Source organism: Narcine bancroftii, chromosome 11 (assembly GCF_036971445.1).
Source record: "Narcine bancroftii isolate sNarBan1 chromosome 11, sNarBan1.hap1, whole genome shotgun sequence".
Taxonomy (NCBI): Eukaryota; Metazoa; Chordata; class Chondrichthyes; order Torpediniformes; family Narcinidae; genus Narcine; species Narcine bancroftii.
The window spans coordinates 53036922-53055456 of NC_091479.1; the positions used below are offsets into that span (position 1 = coordinate 53036922).

Consider the following 18535-nt stretch of genomic DNA (forward strand, 5'->3'; position numbering starts at 1 on the left):
CCCAATCCAGAGTAAATGACAGATTGGCTGAGCGCCTCCACTTGGATCACAGTGGCCATCTTGGCTCATGGTCACAAGGTGTTTTAAGTTCCATTCCATTCCCACACTGACCTTTGTCTTCTGCCTCCTCCATTGTCTGGGTGAGGTCAAATACAAAGGAACCATCTCTTATTGAATTTGTGAATCGATGGTATGAATATGGAATTGTCCAAGTTCATGTAACCAGCCCACACTCCCCCAGGTTTTCTCTCTGTCCTGTTGATCCACTCAGTTCCCCTCATATTTTCCCCTTCCAAACCAGATGACTTATAAATGTGGGCAGAGAAATGGTAGATGGAGTTTAATCTGGACAAGTGTCTTGCACTTTGAGAAGAGTTGTAGTAGTGTTGCAATGAGGGATCTTGGGGTGCAAGCGCGAGCTCCTTGAAAGTGGCAACAAAAGTGTAGGGTGTTAAAGAAAGTATTTTTCATTGAGCAGGGCATGAAGCATAAATGTGGTTAGACCACATTTCAAGTGTTTTCTGCATTTCTAGTTGCTGCATGACAAAAAGAGTTTATCAGGGGGTTGCTTGGGATAGAGCATTGGTTCTGGGGAGAGGTTGGACAAATTTGGATAGTTTTCTCTGGAACATTGGAAGCTGAGTGATGACCTGGTTGAAATTTATCCAATTATTGTAGTCCTGGAGAAGATAGATTTATTCTTCCCCCTCCCCTGTGGGAGATGTTAAAATACTACGATGCCTATATTGAACTGAGAGGGGAAAAGGAGAGAAGTGAGGCAGGTTTTTGCACAGTGCGGTGGGGGTCTGGCCCACGTTGCCAGGATAGTGGTGAAATCACCACGATTTAAGAGGCATTTGGTTGGGCACATGAACAAGAGGGAATAATGGGTGATGTGTATGGACCATGTGCTGACAGATTGGATTATGCTCTGTTGGGTGATGATTCATCTCTTTTCAAGGATTGTTGCCAATGGGCAATAAACTTTTCACAAAGGTCTATCTCCAATGAATGTATTTAGAAAATTTCCATGAGTTAATTCCCTGTAGAAACAGCAGTTTATCATTCAAGCTGTGTAGCCACAGCAATAATGCAAAGTTAAAGGCCATCATTACTGGATCCATTTTAATCAGCCTTCACCTTGTACAATGTTCAGTTGAGACAAGAAAATCAAAATGCAACTTTTAACCTCAAGGAAAGATGAGTAATCCTCTGTACCACAGAATTATTGCTGAAAAAATATTTGGAAAATTTTGTGAATTCAGCTTCCAAACAGTTGATGAAGAGGAGCCACAACAACATTTTAAAAAATTAAACCCAGAACATTTATTAGAAGATGTTTATCACAATAAACATGTTCAGGTTCAGTCATGATCGATTCTGGATTGGCATGTGGCAGTAATATAAGGAATGCAGGATAGATATATTCCAAGGAAAAATAAATTAATGATTTGAATTGTGGTTTAAATGATTTTGTGGCCAAATTTGCGGAGGTCACCAAGATAGGGGACAGAGTAGGAAGTGTAGAAACCGTAAAGTTGCAGAAGGATATTGACAGATTAGGAAACTGGGCAAAATGATGGCAGATGAGATTTAACACCGAGAAATGTACAGTTGTACATTTTGGCAGTGGAAATAAACAGGAAGCATACTATTTGGATGGGATGAAAATTCAGACCTTGGATGTGCAAAGGGACCTGGGTGTCCTTGTGCAAGGAAAACTAAAAGTTAATGACCAGGTGAAATTGGTAATGAAGAAAGCGAATGCTATGTTGGCATTCATTTCAAGATGAATAGTGTACAAGGGAAAAGAGATGTTAATGAGGCTCTATGGGGCACTGGTGAGCCTCCTTTTGAGTACTGGGTGCAGTTTTGGGCCCCCTATCTGAGAAAGGATGTGATGTTGTTGGACAGGGTTCAGAGGAGAATGATGAGGATGATTCCCAGAATACAAAATATAATGTACGAGGAGTGTTTGACAGCTCTTGGATTGTATTCATTGGGGTATCGGAAATTAAAAAAGAAAGCTCATGGAGACATTTTGTATTTTGAAAGGTTTAGATAGGGTGGATGCGGGTAAGATGTTTCCCTTGGTGGGTGAGTTGAGGACAAGAAAATTAGAGGTTATCCATCCAAAACAGAGATTGGGAGGAACTTCTTTCGCCAGAGTGTCATGGAGCTGTGGAACTTATTGCCTCATACAGCAGTGGATGCCAGATCACTGGGAGTGTTTAAACAAGAAATAGACAAATATCTCGTTAGTGAGGGCATGAAGGGATATGCGGAAAAGGCTGGAAATTGGAAGGAGTGTAGAGTAGCTCAGTGTGTATTTACGGAGCAGATTCAATGGGCCTGGTGGCCTGGTTCTGTTCTTTTGTCTTGGGATCTTGTTCTCATTTGAGAGAGATTATCGAAGGCAACTGAGAAAAATGGAAACAATTTGAGGCAATTGTTGGAGTAGGTTATTTGTTTGCCATCTCTATGTAAAACTCCAAAATTATCTGTCACTTTGGATCAGTGCTGGTCCCTCCAATCCCTGAGGAACATAGTTTTTCTAATTTGTCATGTGTTCTTTCAGCTACAAATTATTCTCTTTTTCAAACATGGCCACAGGTTACTCGTGCTTCATTTCTGTCTTACAATCTTTTTGGGTGGTTTTTCAGTTGTAAATGTGGAAAATTCCATTTTGGGAGTGGATTTCTTGTCACATTTTTCCGTGATGTATTTGAAAAAACGTTGTTGTGTGGACTGCAGGTCTTGAATGCAACTGAGCTGCATTTGTTGTCCTTCCAATGCCATCTGCTGCCTGACAAGCCTTCAACCTGATTCCTGCCCTTTCTAAGCCTTGCGCAAGTGTTTTCCTCGCCTCGTGACCCCATCGTAACGGTGTACAGACATGCAATAAGCCACCATATAAAGGCAGGGTCTGAGACGCAGGTCGTAATTCCCCCAGATTATCTTAAAATCGCAAGATTGGATTGGCAAGAGTTGGGTGTCGTCCACAGATCTGACAGCTGCTGGGCTTCACGGTTGCATATGGTTCTGAAAAATACTAGGGATTGGCGGCCTTGTAGAGATGATCGTTCCCTGAACAATTCCACCGTGTCTGACTGATACAATATTCCAAATTGACAAGACTTCTCAGCCAACCTCCACGACAAATATGCATTTGCTAAAATAGATCTAGTACATGCTTACTATTAGATTCCATTTGACTCTTCGGATGTCACGAAGACAGCAGTGATGGTCCCGTTCGGCATGTTTGAGTTTCTGAGAATACCATTCGGTCTATGGAATGCAGCTCAGACATTCCAGTGGTTCATGGACCACGAACTCACTGGCCTTGTGTTTTTTTTGGTGCTTGTGTTGATCGAGGAGATTCTGGTTGTAAGTGTGGATGAAGAGAAGCACAAGAGCCACCTTATCTCATTGTTTCCGAGGCTTGAGGAATGTGGCATCGTGATCAATCCCAGGAAAGTGTTTCTGGAGCTGCTGTTCTTGTATTTTTGGGACGTAGAGTTATGGAACATGGTATTTTGGCTGATGAATGAGAAGTGTGTGAATTTTGAGAATTTCATCTCCCCATTAAGGTTGGCCAATTGTGATGGTTTTTAGGTATGAGGAATTTTTATCGCTGTTCCCTGGTGAATGCCACAGCATCTCTATTACCTCTTGCTGAACGACTCAAAGGATCTGATGTCTGCTTCAAAAAGACCTTAACTTTGTGTATGCTTTCCATGATGTGAACACTTTTCTTGTAAATGTCACTAAGCTTGTACATCAAATGCCTAAGGCCTTAGTCTCTTACAACAGATGCATCTGTCAGTGCTGTGGGAGCAGTGTTCGAACAGCTAGTCTGTGGGCAATTGGAACCTTTGATGTTTTTTTTCAGCCAAGCGGTCACCGGTTCAGGCAAAGTATAGTACATTTGGGCAAGAACTCTTAGCTATCTATCTCGCAGTGAAACATTTCTGTTTTAAAAAATATATATTTATAGTTTTGTATACAGTTCAATATAATAATAGAATCGTATCCAAATGATACGTTCAATGATCAAAATAGAATAATAAAATAAATGTTGTACTGCACATAAAAGTGAGAAGAGAAAAAAAGTATAAAAGAAAAAAATACAGACCTAGGTGCAAAGCTCCTGTGATTACTATTCCCTCCCAAAAGGAAAGGCAGGATATTAATAAAATAGTAGAATTAAACCAACATGATAAGGTTCAACCATTAAGATGAAAGAAAAGTGGTGGTGGGGTGGAGAAGTGAATACATTAGATATCTAAACCCATATCTAAATATGGTTTCCATATTTTGAAGTAGGTATCATATCCAGTTCTAATATTATAAGTCACCTTTGCTAAGGAAATACAATTTTGCATTTCCCCACAATCAATTTTAAGATGGGATTCAGATCTAAAACATGAATTTGAAAAATTAGGAATAAATTAATAGATGTGCCATTAAATATAATTGATGAATAAGTTATTATTACCTAATCTATCAAAAACATTAAGTACTGTCCCAACAAATGTCAGACCAGCAAAAAGGGTCAATTTCAGTTCCCAAATCCAATTCCCATCTTTCTTTTGATTTATTCAAGTCTGGATTTGGAGATTCCTCTTGAAGGAGAAGATACAATTTGGAAATGTTTCTTTGTAATTCCCTCATGAATCCCAATTTCTAATCCAATATTTCAGCTTTTTTATTGGAAGGTCATCCTTTGACCATTTGTACAGACCACCAGCCTCTTATGCATACTGTATCTCTACTTGCCAAGGGAGATTCAGCACTTGCACTTCATCCTTCAATTTTCATCGGACACACGTGACATCTGAGAGAAAGCGAATTGGTGCCCAATCCAGGTGCGACATTACATACAACTACTGACATCAATTTCAATGCCATGGCTCATGTACGGTGCACTGATCCCGATTTCATCCGGTGTAACCAGATCAACTCTGGTCTCCATCTTCAAGATGTGACCCTGGATGAATCGGCTGAAATGTTGGTCTGACTTTTTTTCCCCCAACAGGAAGGACTAGGCTATTTGTGTGGGCAGCTATGAGGCAGGAGATTTTCCCTTCACAATCTATCTATTCCTGGCGGAACAGCATCAATCAAACTGGTTAAGGAACATCTTACCTGGGTTCATTTAAAACAGAATGTTGGATTATGGGCAAGGACTTGTTTGCTGGGTCAATGCCCTAAAGTCTCCAGGCACATGAAATTCAAGCTGGGGGATTTTGTTGTTTTGGATTCCCATTTCCAGCATATGCACCTTGTGGCTTGAAAGGTCCACTTCTGCCATCTCGGCAATGTACTTTTCTGCTCACGTGTGAGGACAGGACTACCAGGTGGAAGGATGAAATTCCTATCATCGGCATCTCTGCAGAGACAATTGATGGGACTTTTGTGGATCATTGGATTCCATCATTTGGTGTTCTGGGCACTATTACAACAGATCGAGGGTCTCAGTTCGAGTCAGCATTGGTCCGAGCTCTCACTGATCCTTTGGGCACTACCTGAATTATGGCTAAGCATTTCAGGGCCAACAGCTTCTTTGAGCATTTTCCTTGACGATCGAAAGCACCATTGACAGCAGGTGGCAAATCATCGACATGGAGCGAACGTTTGCCCATGGTTCTCCTTTGTGTGACTACAGCTCTTAGGGAAGATCATGGATGTTTAGTGGTAGAGCTAGTCTATGACTGTATGCTGACCTTGCCAGGTGAGTTTGTGAATCTGAGTCCAGACACAGTGCTCATGAACAGGTCAGTTATCTTGATTTTCTTCGAAAAATGAGATTACTCTGATGTTCTCCTATGTGGCAGCATCATCTCCAGTGGATGTGCCAAATGATTGACAACACTGTACTCGTGTGTTTCTTTGGCATGATGTTGTTCGTAAACCACTTTAGCCCATTTACGATTGGTCCTTTCCAGGTCTTATGGCACCATCCATAGTGTTTTGAGATTGACAGGAATGGAAAAGGTAACACTGTTTCCATCAACAGGTTGATGCCAGTGTATTTTGAATGTCCATGTTCTGCATCAGGGCCAGAGGGCCAGCGCGCCAGAGGGCCAGCGCGCCAGAGGGCCAGCGCGCCAGAGGGCCAGCGCGCCAGAGGGCCAGCGCGCCAGAGGGCCAGCGCGCCAGAGGGCCAGCGCGCCAGAGGGCCAGCGCGCCAGAGGGCCAGCGCGCCAGAGGGCCAGCGCGCCAGAGGGCCAGCGCGCCAGAGGGCCAGCGCGCCAGAGGGCCAGCGCGCCAGAGGGCCAGCGCGCCAGAGGACCAGCGCGCCAGAGGACCAGCGCGCCAGAGGGCCAGCGCGCCAGAGGACCAGCGCGCCAGAGGACCAGCGCGCCAGAGGACCAGCGCGCCAGAGGACCGTTCGTACCCCTGCATCTCCTGTCTTGCAGTATCATACGAGATCAGCCTGAACTGTCAACCATCCAGACCGTTACCCTGGGGACAGTTCCATTCAGTCACCTCCTTGCATGGAGCGGAGGATGGAGGTGGGGGGAGGGGGCTGTCACGGTGATGTATCTGCCTGCTTTGGGAACGGTGCCAGTTGCCGCTGATGATGTCATTGGATCGTCGCACTGGAGGAATAGCCCACGTGCGCAGGTGCGTTAAGCGTCAGTATATGGGTGATGGATCTCAGACGCAGGAGGAGTTGAGAGAGAGGGTCAGGATCACCGTGTGGTACTGAGCTAAGGAGAAGGTCAAAGGGGTTTGGCTGGGTGATGTTTGGGGAGTTGAAGAATGCAATGTTGTGTCTGAGGAGGATAAAGAAGGTCGACTGCATTGTCTTCTGGAGGAAACGAGTGAGGGTACTCTTTAATTGTTTGTAAACGATGGTATATCAGTGCCGTTACAAATCTAACCCTTCCCTACCTCACACTCATTACTCTCTATTATATTTCCATCCATGTATCTTAGTCTTTTGAATGTCCTCATTGTACCAGCCCCCACCTCCACCCGAGCAATGCATCCCAGACCCTCACAGGTCTGTATTTAAAAAAAAAACTTGTTTAGACAATCAAATCAAAAGATGAAAGAAGTTCTATTGCTTCATCTCGTGATCTCATCATCATTTCTTTGCAAATTATGGGCAAATTGAGAGAAAAATGTTTGTCTTAAATGGACACTATGAAGGAGAGGTGGAAGGGTGGATCCCTTATATCTGCTGGTCAAATACTGCGAGCTGCATTGTTACACCTCTTAACAACACATGTTGAAGAATACTGCGGAATGGTAATGATCTAAAATACCCAAACTGGAGAAATAAATTGAGATGAATGCCTTTGGAATGAACTTTGGAAGGCATCATTGGGTTTTCGTGACTTGCTCATGAACCAGAATTTCTCTCACTTGGGTTCTGGCTCCTGAGCCTATTCTCTTGCTTCCATTTCAATGAAGTGGCTACTTTCCCTTCCTGGCTCCCATGCAAGCTCGCTGTGGCTTCTTTTGTACTGACTGTTATTATGTTGTTGCAAAGTACTGTCCATCCAACTTTTCTCAAAATCTGGACTAATCCGTACCAACTCATGAAATATTGATGCTCTCCATTTATTGACTTCCTTGATTTGAGTTTCTTCCTGTCCAACATGGTTCAACAGTGGATGGCAGAATCGCAACTCTGTTGCGCTGCCAGTGATAGGGATGGTGTTCAAATCCTACTCTCTCTGTGAGGAGTTTTTATGTTCTCCATGTGTGTTTGTAGGTTTTCCCTGGGGTGGGGGAGGGGGGTCCAGATTTTTCCCACTGTTCAAAAAGTATGAGCGTGTTGAAGGTGAATTGGGAGGCACAGGTTTGTGGGCCTAAAGGGTCTGTTAGTGTGCTGTAACTAATCTTGAAGTATCACATTGACTCTGATATGTCACTAATGTAAATCTTGGTAGTAATGGTGTGTATGATTCAGCTTTGTCTTGATCTCTGCGGCTATTGGCCTCGCCTCTCATGTGGAACCCTATAACTTGGGTGTTTTGGAATTACCTCGTTGTGAGGAGTATATCTGAATGAATAGCTTCACTAATTACTCACCATGTTCATGTTTAAAGTCCATCTATCCTTGTCTGCCCAGTCTGGACTGGAAAATTGTAAATGTTACTCCACTCTTTAAGAAGGAAGAGAGGCAAAAGACTGTAAATTTTAGACCAATCTTCACATTTAAAAAATCACGTAATTTGTTATCTTTTCCAAATAAATACAAGCTTTCATTTTGCCAACTATTCATATTTAAATCCACATAATTTTTCCAAGTAATCCCAATAAATTCAATTAGAGATTTATCCTTTCTTAAATCCATTGATAAAGTTGTAATATACCCCATTTTAAAAAGCAGTGGATCTAACATTAAAGTAGTCTCCAATAATTCCGTCTTAAACTCTTTAATTTTTATCCTAAAAGACTTACTTTATCACACAACCAGACAGAATTGAAAAAAAAAAGTACCAATTTGAGTCCCACAATTAAAACATAAATCCTAATGACTAAATCCATATCTTTTTAACTTTTCCGGCATTTAATACAACTGATGTAGAAAATTGTAGTTCACCAAATTTAGTCACACTATCTTCACACAGAGTAGTCCATCCTTCTTGGGATAATTCTAAGGATAAATCTTTCTCCCATTTAGGCTTCGATTTATCTAAATCCAGTTTAGCTATTTTTTCTTGCAACAAAGAATACATTTCTGAAATAAATCCCTTTCTGCCCTATTTACAATTAAATTTTTAAATTTAGTTAACTTAGGCATGTTCAATTCCCGCCCAAAACTCTTCACTACTGGAGCATGTACTTGAAAATATGCAAGCAAAGAATTTAACAGTACCTCAATTTTTTCCTGAAGCCTAACATAGGAAAAAAATATCCCATCTTCAAAACAATCTGCTAACACTTGAACACCTTTCATCTGGCAAATCTTTAAACACTGAGATTATTCATCGAGAAGGAGATGTATTTATCCTGATATGATGGAATTTGTAATGAAACCTTATCTCCAGTTCCTATTGCCAGATTTCTTTTATACCAAGTATCACATAAATGTCATAATACTGGCACATTATTATAATGCAAAAGACGAGGAGTCCATCTAAATATACACTGATGTATAATAAAATGTGAAATCTGTGATAATAACATTTTAGCCCAGTGTGGAGGTTGATTAACATTGAACATCCTATTAATAAATTTTAACTGATAATTAACTAATAATTTAATGAATAATTCTGAAAATGAGGCCATTGTCGTCCCTAATGCATATTGCCATGTTAAGTTTTGCAACAATACTCTAGCCAATGTACCTTTCTATAAAAATATTCTGATTGCTGCATAACTCTTTAAAAATATGTTTGGAAGCGAAGATGGAATTGATTGAAAAAGGTATTGAATATAAGGAAAATTATTATTTTTAATACAATTCACATGTGCCATTCATGTCAAAGGAAGGTTTTTCCATTTGATTAAATCAGCTTTAATTTTATCAATAGAGAAACATAGTTCAACTTACACAAATGTTGATAATCCACATCAACCATTACCTCTAAATATTTAAGTTTCATTTTTCATCTAAGCTGTGTAATCTGTTTACAAGCAGGATAATCTTCCTCTGTAATTGGTAATATCTTCCTCTTATCCCGATTAACCTTATAACCAGACATTTCTCCATATTGTACCAAACAGGTTTGCAGATGTCATAACGATTACTGAGGATTTGTTAAATATATTGGTACAAAGGAACCTTATATTCTCTTCCTTTATTTTAATCCCACTAATTTTATCATTTTGTCTTTATAGCTTGGGCTAGCGGTTCTATCACCAATGGTGACAAAGGACAACCTTGCCAAGTGGAGCGTGTTAAATTAAACGTATCTGAAATTTGTCCATTTGTCACCATCCTCACCAAGGGATTTTTATACAAGTCTTTAACCCAACCAGGCAAAAAAGGTCCAAACTTAAATCTTTCAAGTATTTAAATAAAAAGTACCTTTCAACTCGATCAAAGGCTTTTTCTGCATCTAATGCCACTATCATTGATTGATTCAAACAATGTCTTGACACATGAATCAACGTCAACAGTCTAACAATATTTTCAGAAGAAAATCTATTCTTAATAAAACCTGCTTGATCAACATGTATTAAACATGATAAATACTTCACAAGTCTATTAGCCAATACCTTAGCTACTATCTTATAAACTACATTTAATAACGATATTGGTCGATATGAGGCAATTTTCAATGGGGCTCTTCCTTTTTTGCAATAACTAAGTCTAGCTCTAGAAAAGGATTCTGGAAATGCTTTTGCTCTTCTGTAGCTTGTTTAAGAACATCCATCAAAACAGGAGACAAGACTTCATAAAATTCTTTATAAAACCCTCCTGTAAACCCATCTTCTCCAGGTGATATTCAATATCACTTCTTCAATTTCTAAATCACTGAAAGGAACTTCCAATTCTGTCCTATCTTTATCGTCCAAAACCGATAACTCCAAACTACCTAAAAAAAACTCAACACGTTCCTCATCCTGATTTACATCAAAAGGATATAAATTCTGGTAAAATGAGTGAAATTCATCATTCATTTCCTGAGGTTTAAAAGTAACTCTTATATTATTTCTTATCGCATTTATTGTCCTTGATGCCTGTTCAGTCTTTAATTGCCAAGCAAAACTTTATGCGCTCTTTCCCCTTACTCATAGTAATTCTATTTAGATCATTGTATTAATTTTTCATATTTATATGTTTGCATTATATTATAACAGTTTCAACTGAATCAAAAAAGTCTTTTTATCCACAGTCGAATTTCGTTGGAATTCCTTCTCTCAAATTGTTATTTCCTTCTCCAAATTTTGCCTCTCTGCCAAATGCTGCGTCTTAATTCTTGCAGAATAATTGATTATCAGACCTCTTAAATAAGCTTTTGAAGCATCCCACAGAACAAATTTACTTTGTACTGAATATGTATTAATTGACAAATAAGATTGAATATGGTCTTTGATTTAACTTAGAAACTTTGGTTGCTTCAATAACATCCCATTAAACCTTCACCGGTAAGGGGTGTCTACATTATGCAAACCAGAACATGTGCAGGTGCACAATCCTTTATCCAGATTCCTTTGTGGGGGGGGGGGAGGTCACTGTGTTCTGAATTTCAGATTTTTTTGGATTTTGGAAAGCCAGATTTAAGCCCACCCAAATTATGCTGCTGTATCCACCCCCACTCCATTCCAGTCACACTGATATTTTTGCTCCACTCCTCACCTGCCTGACTCGCGCTGCCATCTCTCTCCCACTTGCTGATGTTTGGAGCTTTCCGGATTTTAGATGTCTGGAAAAAGGATTGTGTACTTCTACTTAACAATGAGGAATGATCCGATAAAATCCTACTCATATACTCTGCATGTATAAATTTACCCTGTAATTGTGCTGATGTTAAGCAAAAGTCGATTCTCAAAAAAGGATCATGTCTGGGTGAATAAAAAGAAAAGTATTTTTCTGTCAGAATTAACTTACTCCACATTTCCACCAAATTCAAATCTTTCATTGAGTCTAACATCCATTTAGCCATTTTGGTTCTTTGTACAGTTTTTAGAAATTTATCCAACACACAATTAAAATCCCCACCAACCAAAATATTTTCATTAGCTTGACCCAGATTCAAAAAAGTTTCAGAAATAGCATCTTCGTCATTTTCATTGGGTGGATAAACATTCATCAAAGTCCATGCTTCAGCAAAAATTTTACAATTCACCAACAGCTCTCGACCCAATGTGACAGAGAATGATTCCAACTGAAACGGTATCTTCTTATGAACCAAAGTAGCAACTCACCTCGAGCTTTCGAATTAAATGGAGATGAAAAACATGTCCTACACAATCTCTCATCAATTTCATATGTTCTTTCTCAGACAAATGAGTTTCTTGCAAAAAGGCAACATCAACCTTCATTTTCTTTATATATGCCAATATTCCCTTCCTTTTCATCGGATTATTAAGTCCTTTAACTTTGAAGGTCACAAAATTTAAATGAGCCATAACTTAATTTCCTCTTGAGATTGGCACTTCACAGAGCAATTACATATTTTAAAAAACCTAAACCCCCCCCCTTTCAAACAATAAGAAACCCGTGTAAAAAATGTAAAAATCTACAAGTACAAAAGTCGGACCCCCCTCTGTGGACCAGCTGCAGTTAATACCACATTTGACAGATGACTTTAGAAGTAGCAGAGTCAATCACCACCCCCCCAACTGAACATTAAAACCCATCAGTCATCCCAGTGATAACACCCACATTGAGCTTCAGCTTCATCTTCAACATCACTCACCAATTCTGATTCCAATTCGTTTCCATGTTCTGTTCCCAATTTTAACCTTGGGCATTTTCCCCATCAATTCCTTCAAATCTGGGAAGGAATTTGCAAAAGATAATGCACCATAAGGACTCTCAAAACATTGAGACTGATCTGGCCCATAATTCACCTTAAATATCGTCGGACACCGAAAAGTAAACTTATACCCTTTCTTCCACAGCACTGCTTTGACCAGATTAAAATCTTTCCATCACTTAATAATCTCCTGACTTAAATCAGGATAAAATAAAACCCTATTGCCTTAAACCATCATTGGGCTTTGATCAAGGCGAGCTTTCTGAACCGCAAGCCGCAAAATCATTTCTCTATCCTGATATCGCAAACATCTTAAAAGAACCGCTCTTGGCATTTGACCCGGAAAAGATTTTCTCCTTCACACCCTATGAGCCCTATCTAAAAGGTCTCGACTCCCAACATCTCTGGAATCCATTTCCAGAAATAATTTTACAGGATCTGAACCATCAATATCTTCCGGCAGACCAACTATCTTAATATTAATTCGACAACTTTGATTTTCTAACGAATCAATGTTTTTTAACAAATCTCTCTTCTGGACATCCTAGCCTGTAAACAACTCCTCAATATGATCTATGCTCTCCGCATAATGGTCCCCACAGTCCTTACAGTCAATAAAAATGTCTTCGATCTTCTTAAATTGATCTTGTCTAGTGTCCACTGCTGTTAAACTCTTATTAATATCAACTTGAATAAATGTAATTTATTCACACATACCAGCCATTATTTCCTTTATAGCAGCAAATTGATCATTTAAAGTTTCAAAATATTAGGTCATAGAAGACATCATCTTTTCATTTGGTTGGATCAGTTCTGTAGACATGAAGTTGACTTCCATCCCTGTTGCAGGGGCCTTAAAGACTGGGGAAGGTGTCTGTGGTTAAACAACAGCTTTCATTGGAGATGGAGATGTTGTTAAAGCCTAAGGCCTTCCTTCAGTAAGTCCAACTGCAGCAAATAGTCATTCGTGCTCTTCTTCTTCTCGAATTTCTGAGTTGTCCTCCTCCACCTCATACCTGGCTGCCCTACTGTGGATTTCCTGCATGTGAGAACATCCATCCATGCTGAGAAGCTCAGTAGCACCAGATGAGCATCTTCAGATGGGCCGCTGCATACAGTCATTCGCCTTCCCGCGAACACGCGCGCACATTCGGGCACCCACCCCCCTGGTCTCCTTAGTCAAGCCAGGCTTGGGTCGGATTCCACGCTCACTCTCCTGGCCCACCCCCAGGCCAAAGATCTTGGCGATATCTTGCGTCTCTGGAGGCGCAGAGGATGCAGACGTTTCTTCCAGCTTCTCTTGGGTTCCACATTGAGGATTTGGATCTATCTCTAACTGCTCCTGAGTTTCCTTCTGGAAGGTCGGCCTTGCTTCTTCTGCACTTTTTACAGGTTGAAAACCTAGGTTTTTTTCTAAGTTGCTGGTAATGAAATGGTATTGTATTGACTGACCAGTATCGGCATGGGCTGGCCACCCTCCTGATGACATCCTCTCCGAGACTCCTCCCTGGACTCCTCCCCAGTGACCCAGGCCATAAAGGTCGAGCAACGTCTTCCATCCCTTCACTTACCTAGCTTGCACGCGGGCCTGCAGTCTTGTGTGTAATAAAGCCTATCGCTCCCCTTAGTCTTTGTCTTTTTGATTATTAGGGCAACTGTCAGTGCCCAACACTGCTGTTTTCCTTTCTTCATTTCCAGAATCCTACAGTAGTAAATTAATGTTCAAAACATTGATAAAGTCAAATAATTCACTACAGTTCGAGTATTGAATAGTTCAGTCAGGGAGAGGTGTCTTCTCACGTCATTTTCCGATGCCATCTTTCCACGACCCCCCCCTCCCAACCTCCCCTCAGCTGACTCCTTGAACACCATCCAATCCATGAACTCTAGGCAGCCCTGCAGCTGTCTTCCCTCACGTGACCACCTTTTGGTTGTCCTGATCTCGTAAGTGTTGTGAGCAATTTTAGGCCCCATTTCTAAGAGAGGATGTGATGGTCCAGAGATGGTTTAAAAGAATGACCCTGGGGATGAGAGGAATAATTTGATGGTTCTGGGCCAGTACTCGCCCGAGTTTAGAAGGATGAGGCAGGACCTCATTGAAATCTGATGAATAGTGAAAGGGCTGGATAGAGTGAATTTTGCCAGTACTGGGAGAGTGTAGGACCAGTGGGCACAATCTCAGAATAAAAGGATGTCTGCTTAAGACGGAGATGGAGAATCATTTTCATCTCGAGCAGTGATTTTCAAACTCCTCCTCCACACCCCCACCCCCTGGATCATATTCCACTTAATCCTTGTGCCAGAAGAGCTCTGTAGTAAGGAATTACTTAAGGTGGAATGTGATTGGAAAGAAAAAGTTTGAAAACCACTGTTTTAATTGTACGTCATTGACTTATTCTGTGTGTGGTTTCATAACTCTAGAGGAAATGGACCAATGACAATTTTTCTCAAGCAAAATTTTTCCTTCACAATTGGGTCAACGGCAGTCTTTCTCAGCCTTTTTTCCCATTCATATTCCACTTTAAGCAATCTCTTACTCATTTTTCGACACTCCAAGGAATAAAGTCCCAACATGTTCAACCTTTCCTTGTAGCTCAACTCCTGAAGATCTGGCAGCTTCCTAGTAAATCTTCTCTGCACTCTTTCAATCTTACTAATACCCTTCCTGTAGCTAGGTGACCAGAACTGCACACAATACTCTAATTTTTCCCTCACCAACATCTTTTACAACCTCACCATAACTTCCCAACTCCTAATTTCAATATGTTAATTAATGAAGACCAAGATGACAAAAGCTGTCTTTAGATCCCTGTCGTCCTGTGACACCACTTTCATGGAATTATGTAACTGTGTTTTATCTCTTGCCAATTTCTATCACTTCTCTGTTCAATTTCATAATGTTGACTTCTGGACTATTTTATTGTGCCCCTTGATCTAGAGAGTTCTGGCAGAGCAAAGCAATTTTGTTTTCTTTTGTCAGGTCAAATTTTGTCACATTGATCCAAAAACAAGTATTTTCACCATTCCTTCATTTCAGATTCTCTGCAGCTGTCATATTGTACCTCACAGTGACGGCATCATGTTTGTCTTGTTTATCCTTTACCCCTCCATCCAGACAGATGTGCTGATCAGCGAGTCGACTCCACTCATCCAGCACCACTGCCATTTCTGCTGCTCGGGCATTTCATCCCACATATTGAATTTGTTATTTCTCCTCTTCTTTTTTCTCAGCAAAGAGAATCAGGTTAATTTGATATTCTTTCTGAATCCCAGTGAAAGGTTATCGACCTGAAGGTTTTAGCTCCAATTACTTTTCCAGTAGATGATCCGCTGAGTATTTCCAGCATTGAGTTTTTATTTTACTGCCTTGGTATATTGTTGAGTACTTTGAATGGGAGAAGAAATGTGGGTTGGGTTAAGTAAAGATGTCTAGAATATGGAGTGGATTTAGAAAAATAGACGTAAAAATGGAGGGTCATGGAAATAGTTAATTCATCTTTTTGAATTTTGGAGTCTCCTGCCGGAAAGCGCAGAATACTCATCGGGCTTAATTCAAACCTGCCGGCAGCAAACTCTTAATGATGTTCCATCTTGTCCTGTGGAGCCCAGCACATATAACCATATGACCGTTTCCAGCATGGAAACGGGTCATATTGGCCCTTCGAGTCTGTTTCAGTTCACATGAACAACTCCACTAGTTTTCACCTCCAACACTCTGGCCATATCCCTCCAACCCCCTCATATCCATGTACACATCCAACCTTCTCTTAAATGACAGCAAGGACCCTGCCGCAATGATCTCTTCTGGAAGATGATTCCATTCTGCCACCACTCTCTGAGTGAAGAAACATCTTCTAAAATTCCTCCTAAAGTTTTGCACCCTTACCTTGAACTCATGCCCTCTTGTTCCAACCACCCCTGCCCTCAGGGGAAAGAGTCTACTCACGTCTAGTCTATCTATTCCTTTCATAATTTTGAATACCTCTATCATAACCCCCTTCATCCATCTACGTTCCAATGAATAAAGTCGCTGTCTCCTTAATCTTTCTCTGTCCTCTAGATGTTGTAAGCCATGTATCATTTTTGTAAATATTTTCTGCACCCTCTCCACCTTATCTATTTCCTTCCTATATTTGGAGACCAGAACTGAAAACAATTCTCCAAACCTGGCCTCACCAATGCCTTAAACAGTTGCAGCATCACTTTCCAGCTATACTCTGGTCTATGATATGATTTCTGAATCCCAGCAGACCATATCTCAGGATAAGACCCACTGTCTTAACGTCCCTCATATGGAAGATTTTGCCTCCCATCTGCACAATTTCTGTGCTTTCTCCATGGTTGATCTTATCATGAGATACCATCAGATCCCATCCATAAGGAAGACATTCCTAAAACGGTGATTATTACCCCTTCTGGGCTTTTTGAATGTCTTAGGATGCCACTTGAGTTGAAGAATGGTGTTCAAACCTGCCAGCGGGTTATAGACACATTGGGCAGAGATTTAGAGTTCCCTTACATCTACTTGGATAACATCTGGTAAAAACAACGGCTTCACGAATATGCTGTCCAGACTGACTATATATCATATTCAGGGTGACATTGATATTTCTGAATTAGCCAGTATCCAGGCAATGGACCCAGATGTTCAGGCATACAGTCTGGCCATTACTAACCTGGACATACAGCAGAGGGCAGCACAACTGGGTGGCCAACCTTACTTTGTGACATGTCTTTGGGCTACATTAGACCAATGTTTCCTGCATCTTGGAGGAAACACCTTATTGACCAGATACACAGCTGATCTCATCCGTCCATCAGAACATTTGTCAAGCGCATGTCAAATAAATATGTATAGTATGGACTGAGAAAAGGCGTCGTGCAATGTGTTTGCACATGTACCTCCTGCCAGACTGCCAAAATTCAGTGCCACACTAAGGCACCTCTTCAACATTTCCCGACGGTATGCAGACAGTTGGAACACGTGCATGTAGACCTGCTTGGACCATTGCCAGAATCTCAAAACATGAGATACATTCTAACAGTTGTAGAACATTTCACGTGCTGGCCAGAGGCCGTCCCGTTGCCATCCAGTGACACTGAGACAAGGGCCAGAGCATTCATCATCAACTGGATGGCTAGATTTGGTTTTCCCACATTAATTCAATCCGCGGAACACAATTCACCCACGTTCCCACCAGCAACTGAAGTCCACTTTTAAGGCCCAACTCACTGGTCCCAATTAGGTTGATGAGTTGCCATGCATTCTTTTGGGAGTGCGCACAGCTCCAAAGTAAGATATGTCTGCATTGTCCACAGAGATGGTTTATGGTACGGTCCTTACAGTTTCATGGGACATTCATTTCACAACCAACTCTGATCTGAACTTCCTTCCACAGCTTCGACATGGTATCGCGATCAGCAAAGCTTTTCCTACCCACTGGCTTGGATCCCCTTAACAGAATGTACCCCACCACTCCTGGATACTGATTTTGTTTTTGTGCGCAGACAGGACCTAGGAGTGCTGTTACAACGACCGTATGAGGGCGTTTTCCACGTGGTGAAGAAGGATGGTTTTGAATATACTTTGGACATTGGGGGACATTCGCAGCTGTTTAGTTGGGACAGACAAAACCTCTGCCCATTTGGATCCCGCTTCACCCTTTCATTGCCCCCAGCCGAGAAGATGAGGGTGTCCACCTAAGGTGCATGCAACTGGTGTTTTACTTTCTGGCGACGGTTCTGGTGGGGGGTGGGGTGTGTATCAGCTATGTAGCGGGCCGAGAGAGCCAGGTTCTTTGGCGGGCACATGAAATCATAAGGCAGACAGCTGGGAACTCATCCATTTAATTGACCGCATGCACGTGGTCCTGCGTGTCAAGGAATGGCACGTTGATCTGTGATTTCCCCTGCCGGAAGGTGCAGGACACTCACAGGGCTTAATTTAAACCTGTGGTCCCGTGGATCTGCAGCAAACTCACAAATGATGTCCCACCTTGACCCATGGAGCCCGGGACACGGTGTAAATAGAAGAAGCCTGTAAAGACCGAATAAAGCAGTTTTGTGTTGACTAACCTGGTATGTGTGTGTGTGTGTGTTGCTTTAGTTGCTCTATCGAAGTAGACGCTACATATATAAATATT

The 18535-nt window shown here is 41.2% G+C and overlaps 1 long non-coding RNA gene across 2 annotated transcripts in view; it reads left to right on the plus strand.

The window, feature by feature from the left end:
* Positions 1-18535, plus strand: part of LOC138745401 (uncharacterized) — a 38337-nt gene that overhangs the window by 4037 nt on the left and 15765 nt on the right. For both annotated transcript variants that reach the window (XR_011346239.1, XR_011346240.1), the window contains exon 3: positions 17901-18097. This is a non-coding gene — a long non-coding RNA (uncharacterized lncRNA). The remainder of the gene's footprint in view (positions 1-17900; positions 18098-18535) is intronic.